This window comes from Euleptes europaea, chromosome 16, assembly GCF_029931775.1.
Source record: "Euleptes europaea isolate rEulEur1 chromosome 16, rEulEur1.hap1, whole genome shotgun sequence".
Taxonomy (NCBI): Eukaryota; Metazoa; Chordata; class Lepidosauria; order Squamata; family Sphaerodactylidae; genus Euleptes; species Euleptes europaea.
Genome location: NC_079327.1, coordinates 3,570,013 through 3,583,907, shown reverse-complemented (window position 1 = coordinate 3,583,907; position 13,895 = coordinate 3,570,013). Strand labels below are relative to the sequence as shown.

The 13,895-nt window shown below is 45.5% G+C and overlaps 1 pseudogene; it reads left to right on the top strand.

Moving 5' to 3' along the window:
* Positions 1-8,646: 8,646 nt before the first annotated feature.
* LOC130488324 (ubiquitin-40S ribosomal protein S27a-like) lies at positions 8,647-9,078 on the top strand (annotated as a pseudogene).
* Positions 9,079-13,895: the final 4,817 nt, after the last annotated feature.

The window sequence follows — 13,895 nt, the reverse complement described above, 5'->3', positions numbered from 1 at the left end:
GAACATTAGAAGTTGCCTTTCCACTGCTGCTGTTCACTGAGCCCACATTTTCATTGAGTTGTCCAACATAACCCCAAGGTATCTTTTCTGATCAGTCACCATCTTCAGACCCCATTAATGTATATTTAAAGCCAGTGTGGTATAGTGGTTAAGAGGGTGGTTTGGAGCAGTGGATTCTGATCTGGAGAACCTGGTTTGATTCCCCACTCCTCCACATGAGTGGTGGAGGCTAATCTGGTGAACTGGATTTGTTTCCCTGCTCCTCCATATGAAGCCAGCTGGATGACCTTAGGCTAGTCATACTCTCTTAGCCCCACCTACCTCACAGGGTGTCTGTTATGGAGAGGGGAAGGGGATTGTAAGCTAATTTGATTCTCCCTTAAGTGGTAGACAAAGTCGGCATATAAAAACCAACTCTTCTTCTTCTTCTTCTTCAGCTGGGATTTTCTCTCTCTGTGTGTGTGCCAATATACAGTACTACATATACTCACACTGAACCTCACTTACCAACCTGTTTCCCACTCAACCACTTACTTTACTTCTCTATTTATGTTCACAGAGCAATTGGACATAAACAAATATAGTATAAAATAAGATACATAATTATAAATGCCAATTTTTGTCTGATTTTCCAGATTTACAATCACAGAAACAGCATCCAGAAAATGCGGGGGAAATGCGGGGGCAGAGCGAAGTGACTTCTTATGGTCGTAAAAGATGTGCATAATGAAAATGAAGCCCTGAAGAAGTTGGGCGGTGGAGGGGGGGGAGTGACAGTGATAGAAACAACCCTTGCATAAAACACTGTTCTTTAAAACAACCATAAATCATTGGGCATGAAGGAGGGATCTCTGAGGGAGTTCCAGACAAAACAAAAAAGTTTTCTCCCTCTGGCAGAAGATAGTAGTCGAAGGGCACAGGCGAGTCTATCTGGGGAGGGAGTTCTAGAGTTTTGGTGCCACGTCCCTGGTTGCCCCCTGCTTAATCTTAGAAGGTGGGACACCCAAAGCAGGACTTGGGAAGATGATTGTAGCGGCCCGGTAAGTTCACAAGTTGTTATGTACACAAAGTCTATTTTACTAGGTGTTACATGTGACAAATTGTCTGTAAATGCAGCTGGCCATATATATGCAACATTTAAAAATAACTAAAAAACTTTTTTCAGAAGTGTATTTCATGACCAAATGGCAGGCTCTACCAAATTAATTTAAGGGAGGCACTGCGGCTCAGTTTGTTGAGCATCTGCTTGGCATGCAGAAGGTGTCTGGTTCAATCCCTGGCATCTCCAGTTAAAGGGACTAGGCAAGTAGGAGATATGAAAGACCGCCGCCTGAGACCCTGGTGAGCCGCTGCCAGTCAGAGTAGACAATACTGACTTTGATGGACCAAGGGTCTGATTCAGTATTAATGTGTTCAGTGTTCATGTGTTCCATTTATTTTATGATGTATGAAGAGGTTTTTTTTAATGCTTTCTGCAGGTTCTAGAGGTTCTGCAGGTTCTAGAGGGACTATTGTGCTATGGAATTTTAAGTAGCTAAGGCCTAAGGACTCTGTAAACATTATGAGATAAGAACAGCATTCAGCAAAGTCCGCACATTGATTACATCTCTGCAAATGTGGGATAAGTGGAGAATAAAGGTCAACAGATTAAATATGTAGTTTAATCAGCAAATTATGTAAATGAACACAAATGAAATACACCATTCAACTATTACGATCAGTAAAGCATGTCACACTATTAAGGAAAGCGCATGAGTGTTTCGCTTCTTATCCAGGCACCTAAATCAGGGAAAGGTTTTTTATTTTTTTTAACGCTAAAAACTGATAAATGATACACTTCAGTGAGAGTGATAAGCAGGTCAACAAAGCCGGCAAAATGACCTAAAAAATTATGGGAAAGGACATCAAGGATCGATGGGCAGAACTTTAGGGGCGAAGACTGGTTCTGATGCTTTGGAGGGTGAAGATCAGTGCGAAAGATGTAGGGTAAATTATGGCTGGTCTTGCCCTCAGCTACAGTTCACAGATCAGTGGCTAAGTATACCCTCACCTCCATATTGAATATGACCCCCTCTTCCCCATCTGTCTCCATCCCATCATTATCATGGCTGCAGTTTCAGCTGTGATCCGAATCACACTAATCTAAGCTCCGTCTAGTGTGGAATTATTAAGAGTGATGGCTCTACCCCCGTTCCCTCCAATAAAACAAGCCCCTTGCTGCTATATAGTCTCTTCTTCCAGCTTGGGGAAATAACTTTAAGTTTAGGTAGCTCAAAGTAATTAAGCAAGGGGTATTCATTGGGTATTGTGGAAAATAACTGATTAAAATCTGAGAGTAGCATGCCGTGTTTATTAATCCATTTATAAATTTGAAAGGCGTGATTTTATGTTGAGGTGTTGTAAATTATTGTGTATTCTAAATTCTTCTGTGCAAAATTGTGGAAGCTTTTTTATTTCGATGGAACTGTTGTGCTGTTGCCATGGCTGATGTCCTAATGTAATAAAGATAATGTGTTTTTATAAATCTCAGAGGTATAATTAATTGTAATTAAATTTGGGTTTTAGGACTTGAAGCAACTTGACCAGTTTGGGGTATTTTTCTGGTTACACCACAATATTGGTGGTTGCACCCTGTTTGTGATTGTCCTGCACAGTAAGTATCTGCTTCCTGGGAATAGTGGGGTGGATCCAACCATCCTCAAGGCAGACTTCCTCCAACCTAAAGACCTTTGCTCCAGCTTAAGTGGTTCTTCCTCCAACAGAAGAGTCTTCCTCCAGCTTAGGTGGCTCTTCCTCCAACAGACGCCAGCATGGTATAGTGGTTAAGAGCAGTGGAACTAATCTGGTGAACCGGGTTTGTTTTTCCAATCCTACACATGAAGCCTGCTGGGTGATCTTGGGCTAGTCACAGTTCTCTCTGAACTCTCTCAACCTCACCTACCTCACAAGATCTCTGTTGTGAGGCGGAGAAAAAATTGTGATTGTAAGCCACTTTGAGTTTCCTTAAGTGACCCCAGGGGTCACTGGGGTATGGGGGGGGGAGTAGTTGTGAATTTCCTGCATTGCGCAGGAGGTTGGACTAGATGACCCTGGTGGTCCCTTCCAACTCTATGATTCTATGATGTAATAGCAGATCTTCAGCCACAACCTGGAGGTTGGCAACCGTAGCCTTGCAGGATCAGACCAGTAGTCCTTCTAGTCCAACCTCCTGTCTTACACAGTGGCCAACCAGTTCTTCTGGAGGGCCAACAACAGAGCAAAGAGGCAGAGGCCTTCATGAGAACATAAGAAGAGTCCTGAAGGATCAGACTAGTGGTCCATGTAAGCCAGTGTCTCACACAGAGGGGCCAAGAGGCTGAGGCCTCCCCCTGAGTGGTCTCCTGGCCTCTGAATGTGAAGGTTTCCTTTAGTCAACTTGGCTAGTAGCCATTGACAGACCAGTCCTCCATAAGGATATGTCCTCCATGATAGACCTGTCCTTCATGTATCTGTCTAATTTCCTTTTAAAGTCATCAATGCCTGGGGCTATCACTACACGTCTGTGGCCATGCCAGCCATGGATAAGGGTGTCCAAAAAGATGTAGTAGAAACTGTAGAATCAATTAACTAATTGGGATTATGATACAAGCACAAAAATAGAACAAGAACTGTTTGTACATGTCCAATTTCACTTCTCTCACTCATTCTGACCGTGCTTGCTTATTGATGCAGAGCTCGGAATGGACCTTCCGTCTCCTGCAGGGATCTTGTTCAGCAATTTGTTCTACAATTATTTTTCGACCACTTTATGTTTCACTGGGGTGATTCTTTCTTTATTTTTTTTGCCTTTCTTTCTTTCCCCGAAGGACTGGAGATATTTTTTCAAGTGAAATCTGGTTACGTGCTCTCTTTATTTTCCAGAGTTTTCTCAGTCACCTTTGTACTCTGCTCGCAGTGCTGCCTCCACTTAATTTCATTTCTAAATTTCATTAACACGCTGTTTGCTCCCCGTTATCAGATTATTAAAGGTGCTAAATTAGGCCAGGCAAAGAGCCAATTCCCCCCATGATCCCACAACACAGCTGTCACCAAGAAGGCACAGTCCTGCAGCCCCACTATGTGATGATTTGTTGTTGTTTTTTCTAGTACCTTCCATGCGCAAAGAGCAAGGCAATTCTCATCTCAATTGGATGTACAGTAAGGCTCTTACACAGATCATTATTCTTTATGGATGGAAACCATCTTAAGGTAGCCTCCAGAGGTTCCTCCATGAAGAGCAGAATGCAAGCTTACAATGAATTTAGAGTTTAAGATAATGGATCTTCCTTTGCCTCTCAAGGATGAAGGCAGACACTTTTCGAGTGCAATCCTAGACTGTTGCTCCATTCCAAGATCATTGACTTCAACAGGCTTAGAAGGATTTAACTCTGCTTAGGTTTGCATGGCATGGGTTGGGTCTTGTGGGTTTCTTCTGCTAATGACAGCACCTTTCTCTAGCACAAGAAGGGTAGCCTGGTCCCCTCTGGCCACAAGTGGGGGATGGGGGCAGGGTTACCAGAGCTGGGGGGTGGGGTGGCTGGCTTGGCTGGCTTGTGGGCTGGATAAGAGCTTTCAGGGGCTAGATCCAGCCCCCCCCCCACGGGCCGTATGTTTGACACCCCTGTTTTAAGGCATGGCGTCCTCTGTAATGTGGTGAAGTTCCTCAGGGCACATAGGGTTGCCAACTCTGGGCTAGGAATGCTTAGAGATTTGGGGGTAGAGGGCAGGATTTGGGGATGGAATGGAGATCAGTTATAATAGTGGAAGATCTCCAGCCACCACCTGGAGGTTGGCAACCCTATGTATAAGGCATTCATATGTTCATGCAAACATCTATGATTCTTTGGAACACAGTCTGAAAACCACTAAGTATTAAAGAGATGGAGTCCAATATTGTAGTACAACAAATAAATTCATCATGAATAAGTTGGTGAACATATGTGTGTTTTCAAATTAAAGTTTTGTGGCCATCACCTAATTTTCCTTGGAAAAAAAATTCACAGCTTCTAACTCTAGAAGCTAGTTTCCTTTCAAGAGTGAGGTGGCATTTCTGAATATTCTCGTTTTGTTTACTCATTGGGAAGAAAACAAGATAAGACATAGTGTAGCTCTAGATAGGGTGTGATTGCAAAACACCATTATAGATAGCAAGGTATCAGTGGCTAGCAGGATATTCTTTTGCAAAGTCAGAGTTATTTGCTAGGCTTTGGGTACTGTTTTTCTCTCCCAAAGAAGGGAGGGGGGGATCTCTCAGACGTGAAGGTCAGGGAGAAACTGTGCTGTTTAGTCCTAACTGAGAAGAAAAACTATGAGTGTATCACAAAGGGGGGGGGGAGATTGTTTTGCTACAGCTTCATGGAACCCTAGGCATTTTGGGTACATCTATCCCAAGGAACAACAAGAAATCCAAAATGAAGATTTTTATTATTATTATTATTATTATTTATTTTTTTATTTTATTTTATTTTTGCTAATCTGGAATGTCTGAAAAATGTTCAAGCCAAGGAGACTAAACATTTTGCAATAAGACTAACAACATTTCCCAGCTGGGCTCTGCCCGTCACTACTTAAGTTATACTGAAATCAAAGGAACATGCATGCACATAGCAACATTGGGACCTCAGTATTTTTCCAGATAAGTCAGAAGTATTTTTGAAACGCCATGTTTTGAAATCTTGTATATGGACACTGATTGATTCAGGTATGAGTTAGGCACAAATATTACCTAAAAGCAAGCATTTTCAGTTGAATTTCTGTCAGCATCTGAGCTAAACCTTTCAAGGAATTTTTTTAAGGAAGCCTAAAGAGTTTTGATCAGACTGGGAAAATGTCACAGAGGGGTTCCTGAGAAGAGCCAGCATGGTGTAGTGGTTAAGAGCGGTGAACTGTAAACTGCAGAACCAGGTTTGATTCCCCACTCCTCCACATGAGCGGCGGAGGCTAATCTGGTGGACCAGGTTGGTTTCCCTACCCCTCCACATGAATCCAGCTGGGTGACCTTGGGTTAATCACAGTTCTCTTAGAGCTCTCTCAGCGCCACCTACCTCACAAAGTGTCTGTAGTGGGGAAAGGAAGGTGACTGTTAGCCAGTTTGATTCTCCTTAAGAGGTAGAGAAGGCATATAAAAACCAACTCTTCTTCTTCCTCCTCACATCCTCAACTTACAGTAACAGAATAGAGCTATCTTTCATCTCCACGATGCATGGAAGCAAATGGAAATGAAATAACACTCTTTATTTTTAACATTTTTTTTAACTACATCCCCCAGAACCAAAGAAAATGTGCGGTGGGTGGGTTGGGAGGGGGGTTCTGCTTTTGGCAGGCATTACAAAAGGCAACAAGGAAGCTGAAGTTGGTTCCTTATTCCCAGTTCGTTCCCTATTCCCAGTACCTTATTCACATTTCCTAGTTCCTGAATCACTTTGAGGACATTTCAAAAGTTCTGCACCCCAAAATATGGATTGGACCACCACATATCATACACCCCCACATTCAGGGGACCGTGCCCTTCGAGATGGCGCATGCTGGGTCCTGGTCCAAAGTTTGGTTCTTGTGCCAGCGGCTCCCAAGTGGGGTGCCCCCAGGACAGATGCCCATACAGACCCTGCACCCCAAAATAATCTTTGGACCACCCCAAATGACACATCCCCACACTCCAGAGACTGTCCCCTCCAAGAAGACATAAAGCGGTGCCCGGTCCAAACACTGGTTCTGGTGCCATTGGCTTCTTTTTGCCCCCCCCCCCCCGAAACCTGTATTGCAAAGAGGTTTTGAATAAGGAACTGGAGCTCTGCACCCCAAAATATGGATTGGACCACCACATATCATACACCCCCACATTCAGGGGACCGTGCCCTTCAAGATGGCGCATGATGGGTCCTGGTCCAAAGTTCGGTTCTTGTGCCGGTGGCTCCCAAGTGGGGTGCCCCCAGGACAGATGCCCATACAGACCCTGCACCCCAAAATAATCTTTGGACCACCCCAAATGACACATCCCCACACTCCAGAGACTGTCCCCTCCAAGAAGACATACAGCGGTGCCCAGTCCAAACACTGGTTCTGGTGCCATTGGCTTCTTTTTGGGTCCCCCCCCCAGAAACCTGTATTGCAAAGAGGTTTTGAATAAGGAACTGGAGCTCTGCACCCCAAAATATGGATATTCATATTTTGGGGTGCAGAGCTCCAGTTCCTTATTCAAAACCTCTTCGCAATACAGGTTTCTGGGGGGGAGTGGACCCAAAAAGAAGCCAATGGCACCAGAACCAGTGTTTGGACCGGGCACCGCTTTATGTCCTCTTGGAGGGGACAGTCTCTGGAGTGTGGGGATGTGTCATTTGGGGTGGTCCAAAGATTATTTTGGGGTGCAGGGTCTGTACGGGCATCTGTCCTGGGTCACCACACTTGGGAGCCGCTGGCACAAGAACCGGAGTGTGGGGATGTGTCATTTGGGGTGGTCCAAAGATTATTTTGGGGTGCAGCTGAGCCCCAGTGTCTGCATGTTCCTTGGTCCTGGGGGCACCTCACTCGGGAGCTGCTGGCACAAGAACCGAACTGTGGACCAGGACCCAGCATGCGCCATCTCGAAGGGCACGGTCCCCTGAATGTGGGGGTGTATGATATGTGGTGGTCCAATCCATATTTTGGGGTGCAGAGCTCCAGTTCCTTATTCAAAACCTCTTCGCAATACAGGTTTCTGGGGGGGAGTGGACCCAAAAAGAAGCCAATGGCACCAGAACCAGTGTTTGGACCGGGCACCGCTTTATGTCCTCTTGGAGGGGACAGTCTCTGGAGTGTGGGGATGTGTCATTTGGGGTGGTCCAAAGATTATTTTGGGGTGCAGGGTCTGTACGGGCATCTGTCCTGGGTCACCACACTTGGGAGCCGCTGGCACAAGAACCGGAGTGTGGGGATGTGTCATTTGGGGTGGTCCAAAGATTATTTTGGGGTGCAGCTGAGCCCCAGTGTCTGCATGTTCCTTGGTCCTGGGGGCACCTCACTCGGGAGCCGCTGGCACAAGAACCGAACTGTGGACCAGGACCCAGCATGCGCCATCTCGAAGGGCACGGTCCCCTGAATGTGGGGGTGTATGATATGTGGTGGTCCAATCCATATTTTGGGGTGCAGAGCTCCAGTTCCTTATTCAAAACCTCTTCGCAATACAGGTTTCTGGGGGGGACCCAAAAAGAAGCCAATGGCACCAGAACCGGTGTTTGGACCGGGCACCGCTATATGTATTCTTGGAGGGGACAGTTAAAGATGTTAAAGATAGACATGGCAATGCATTTCCTACTTCGCTGTGCATGAGGAGGAAGCCCCGCGCCTGGCAAACAAAAACCTCCTTCACAGCAGAGAAGAGAAAACCAACATACGAAGTCACTCTAGGGGTAAGACAAAGTAGCGGTTTTGAAAATATCTCCTTTGCTCCAACATAAAGAGCTGCTTCGGGAAGCTCACGCTTTGGTTTCGGCTTGTAACTTGCCTTAGCGGAGTGACCCTACCATTGTGCCAGAAGTTGCTACCCAGGTACAGGTAGATGAACGTCACATTGTCTGTCCCATTCTGCACTGTTAGAATTATATTATTACCTAATTATGTTTGTTTATTTATTTAAGATACATATTAGCTGCCATGCAGATCTTCATGAAAACCCTGACAGGGAAAACCATCACCCTCAAGGTTGAACCATCTGACTTGTGAGGCAAAAATCCAGGACAATCCAACAACAAGATGATTATAACATTCAAATGGAGTCTACCCTTCACCTTGTGCTGAGACTTCGTGGAGGTGCAAAGAAGAGAAAGAAGAAGTCTTACACCACTCCTAAGAAGAACAAACAGAAGAGAAAGAAGGTGAAGCTTGCCATCCTTAAATATTACAAGGTGGATGAGAATGGCAAAATTAGCCACCGTCGGCGTGAGTGTCCCTCTGAAGAATGTGGGGCTGGAGTGTTCATGGCTAGTCATTTTGACAGACACTATTGTGGCAAGTGCTATTTGCCCTACTGCTTCAACAAGCCAGAAGACAAGTAAATGTGTCTCTTGTAATAAAAAAAAAAACCTTTAAATGAAAAATAATAATAATAAAACTAAACTAGACAAATGCTGTCCTAAATAAAACTGTCTTCAGCTGCCTCCTAAAGATTGAAAGTAAGGGTAGGGTTGCCTGGTCCCTCTTCGTCACCGGTGGGAGGTTTTTGGGGCACAGCCTGAGGAGGGCGGGGTTTGGGGAGGGGAGGGACTTCAATGCCATAGAGTCCAATGGCCAAAGCGGCCATTTTCTCCAGGGGAACTGATCTCTATCGGCTGGAGATCAGTTGTAATAGCAGGAGATCTCCAGCTAGCAGTGGTGGACTGGCCATTTTGTCAGCCTGCCCAATGGCAAGTGGGCCCTGTGGGCCCCTGATGAAGTGGGGCCCCTTAAATATTAGACAATGTGTTAAAAATAAAAAAATAAAAAAAATATATAGTTGTGGGTGGCCCCCCTTTGTCTCCTGGCAACCAGTATTTTTAGACCCAGTCCGCCACTGCTAGCTAGTACCTGGCGGTTAGCAACCCTAAGTAAGGGGCCAGGCGCACCTCCCTGGAGAGGCTGTTCCCTAATTGTGGGGCTGTCACTGAAAAGGCCCTCTCTTGCGTACCCACCAAATGTGCTTCTTTGATTGGTGGAACAGTCAGGAGGGCTTCTCTCTGCGATCTTAATTCCCCAGGCAGGAACATAATGGGGGAAGATGGTCCTTCAGATACCCTCAGCCCCAAGCCATGGAAGGCTTTAATAACAGCATGATAACCACACGATGCAAAATAAGGTTTATAATGTATTTATTTTTAAGTGAAATAGAAATATATGTATCCTTCCCCAAATGGCAGGAAAGTGGCATAAGGGTGAAAGGGGATCACTGCAATAGAAGCAGTGGAATTGTTCAAATCAGACACATCCAGATTGGCTTGGATGTTTCCAAACAGCTCCCAGAGCGGTCAGCTCCCTGCTAGCAACTGGCAAGCGAGTAGGTGACTGGGCATAACTCTGTATATTTCTTTGCCTCTCCAACGAATACACACAGCATACATTATGCCAAATGAGAGATATCCTGCAAATGTTCCTAATTTGAGTTACCAGATTCTGATACCGCTGTAACATATTTTGTATTGTATCAACACAACGTTTTTGAGCTTTATCACTTCTCATTTGCTTTGTTTATATAATATCTCAGGATCAGTTCCTAGCACCTCCACTTATAGGACCTCAGTAGTGGAGAACATGTTTTGCATGTAGAAGGTTCCAGGTTTCTATCCTTGGCTTGGGTAGTAGGGGACGTGAAAGACCTCTGCCTGAACAAACAATGCTGAGCTTGGTAGACCAGAGGTCTGGTTCAGTATATGGCAGGTTCAGATATTCAGGAAGGAAAGCAAGATGAATTCTGTTGGCCATAGACAGTCAGCGTGGTGTAGTGGTTAAGAACGGCAGACTCTAATCTGGAGAACCGTGTTTGATTCCCAACTCCTTCACATGCCTGGGTGACCTTGGGCCAGTCACAGTTCTCCCCGAACACTCTCAGGCCCACCTACCTCACAAGGGGTCTGTTGTGGGGAGAGGAAAGGAAGACAATTGTAAACCTGTTTGTGTCTCCTTAAAAACAGAGAAAATTGGGGTATAAAAACCAACTCTTCTTCTTTTGTTGAGTCAGGTGACCCACAAATGTGAACTCCTAACTCCTTTATGAGAATCCAGGGCCTTATGATCTTCCTGCTGTCGGTTTCCTTTAACATTGGGGCTTGGCACTGCTCGAAATATTGCCAAATATTATGATGGCTTTTTTCTAACAAAATCTTGTCCAAATATACTGATTGGTCAGTTGACCGTATTAAGAAGTTCAATTCAATTTGATTCAACTCAATTCGATTTGATTTGATTTGATTTGAGAAGAAGAAGAAGAAGAAGAAGAAGAAGAAGAAGAAGAAGAAGAAGAAGAAGAGTTGGTTTCACCTTCCCTTCCCCTCCCCACAATGGACACCTTGTGAAGTAGGTGGGGCTGAGAGAGTGTGACTCGCCCAAGGTCACCCAGCTGGCTTCATGTGGAGGAGTTGGGAATCCAATCCAGTTCACCAGATTAGCCTCTGTTGCCCATGTGGAGGAGTGGGGCATCAAGCCCAGTTCTCCAGATTAGAGTCCACCACTCCAAACCTCCGCTCTTAACCACTACAACACACTGGAGAAGGTTTGATATGAGCAAAAGGTGACATTGGTAGGCAATTCAAACTGCCCCCTTTGGATTTATTGGACGACCAGTCCAAAGGCAGGAAATGAAACAGGTCTAACATACATCCTGTGCGTAGCTAATGGAAATGTCCACCACTCTTAACCAGTACACCACTCTGGCTCTCTATATATAACCAGCTGTGGGGCAGAGACAACCTCTCAGTCTCATATTCCCAGACACTAATTACTGCCTCTGTTTCCCCTCTTTCCCATCTCTGCCTTTCTGGCTTTGCGAGAACCTTTTCCCTATGAACTGTCAGCCGCATGATGCGCTTTGAGAAATATTTCTGAGACACACTGCTGAGCTCCGCTTTTGCGGGAGAGCCGGGTCGTTTTGTTTTGTTTCCACTCTGTTTATGCGGCAATACTTCTCTTGCTAACTGCATTCGCAGGAGCGCTGTAAATCATATTGACCTGCGAGACTCTCACTTAGATTTGGCATTTTTCTCATTTGCCAGCTGCTGTTATGACACTTTTCTAAACTGTTAGAATGCGAGTACAGTGATCGGTATCACCGTTGTTGCTGGGGGCACAGATTCATATGCTATAATGCCTTTGTTTGAGTCTTAAGGACAAGAGAAAGGGCAGTTCGGAGTGGAGCCACTGTAGGATTCTTCCCCAATGGCAGACCTGTTCAGAGACAGAACAGTCCAAGCTAAAGAGCCAGTGTGGTGTAGTGGTTGAGAGAGGTGGACACTAATCTGGAGAACTGGGTTGGTTTCCCCACTCCTACACATGAAACCTTCTGGGTGACCTTGGGGCAGTCCCAGTTCTCTCCAACTCTCTCAGCCCCACCTACCCCACAAGGTGTCTGTTGTGGGGAGGGGAAAGGAAGGTGATTGTAAGCTGCTTTGAGACTCCTTTAAGGTAGAGCAAAGTAGGGTATAAGAACCAACTCTTCTTCTGAGTGAGATATAAGGACTCAGAGATCCTCATTCCAACTTCTATCTGACACAGGGAGCTTTGACTCTTGAAAGCTCTAGAGAGCCAGCATGGTGTATTGGTTAAGAGCGGTGGTTTGGAGCAGTGGAGTCTGATCTGGAGAACCGGGTTTGATTCCCCCACTCCTCCACATGAGCGGCGGAGGCTAATCTGAGGAACTGTATTTGTTTCCCCACTCGTACACGTGAAGCCAGCTGGGTGCCCTTGGGCAAGTTATAGTTGTCTTACAGCTCTCTCAGCCTCACGTACCTCACAGGGCGTCTGTCATGGGGAGGGGAAGGGAAGATGATTGTAAGTCGGTTTGATACTTCGCTCTGAGCCCGGCTTGCCGGGAATGAGGGCGGGATAGAAATGCAATCAATCAATCAATCAATCAATCAGAATATGTTAAGTGGTAGAGAAAGTTGGCATATAAAAACCCACTCTTCTTCTTTTTCTTCCTCCTTCTCCTTTGGTTGGGATTCTAGCCCACCCTGGCAACCCAAGCTCAACATGAAAAAGAGACAGCATGATGTGGTGGTTAAAGTGTTCGACTAGGACCTGGGAAACCCAGGTTCGAATCCCCTATCTGCCATGGAAGTTTGCTGGCTGATCTCAGGCCAGCCACACTCTCCACCTCATCTACCTTACAGGGTTGTTGTGAGAGTAAAATGGAGGAGAGAAGAATGATGCAAGCAGCTATGGGTCCCCATAAGGGAGAAAGTTGGGATATATTAACACAGTAAATAAAACAAAAATAAGTAAAATTTAAAAAATGCTCAAGATATGATAGCCATCTTCAAGTACTTGGGCTATCATATAGAAGATGGTGCCAAGTTGTTTCTGTTGCCCCAGAAAGTCGGACCAGAACCAACGGGTTGAAATTAAATCAAAAGAGTTTCTGTCTAGACATTAGGAAGAATTTTCTAACAGAGCGGTTCCTCAGTGAAACAGACTTCCTCGGGAGGTGGTAAGGTCTCCATCCCTGGAGGTTTTCAAGCAGAGGCTAGATGGCCCTCTGTCAGCATTGCTGATTCTATGACCTTAGGCAGAGCATGAGAGGGAGGGCATCTTGGCCATCTTCCTGGCATGGAGTAGGGGTCACTGGGGATGTGTCGGGGGGAGGTAGTTGTGAATTTCCTGCATTGTGCAAAGGGTTGGACTAGATGACCCTGGTGGTCCCTTCCAGCTCTAATTCTATGATTCTAAGCTTCCCCACAAAGTCACACCCGCACACACAGACAGACACAGAGATCAGGTGTCTTGGGGAAAATATATATTTGTGCTTGTCAGCCCGCTTTCTTCTTGCTCTTGCGCGTGTGAAAAATGGCCATCTGTGGAATGTTTGACGGCGGGGAAAGGCAGCGCAGAAAAGTTCACCTGACTTCAGTGCCTCTGGCTAAGCTGATAACAAAGCCCTGCCTCATTATACCTTGTTTATGAGCCAGCACAGTCCACAGTAGCTGCCATATAAAGTTTTTTTAAGAAGTTTTAAAACTGCCGGACAAACTAGACAAGTCACAGGGAAGTTCCCTGCAGGATTAATGTCTTTTATTTTATTTTATTTGAGTTAAAAGCAGGTCCATGTGTGTGGGTGTGAGTGAGAGCACCAGATGACTGTTGTGGTGCTGGAGGAAAGGTGTTAACCCTTCGGTTGTCAACCTCCAGCTAGGGCTGGGAATCTCCAAGAATTACAACTG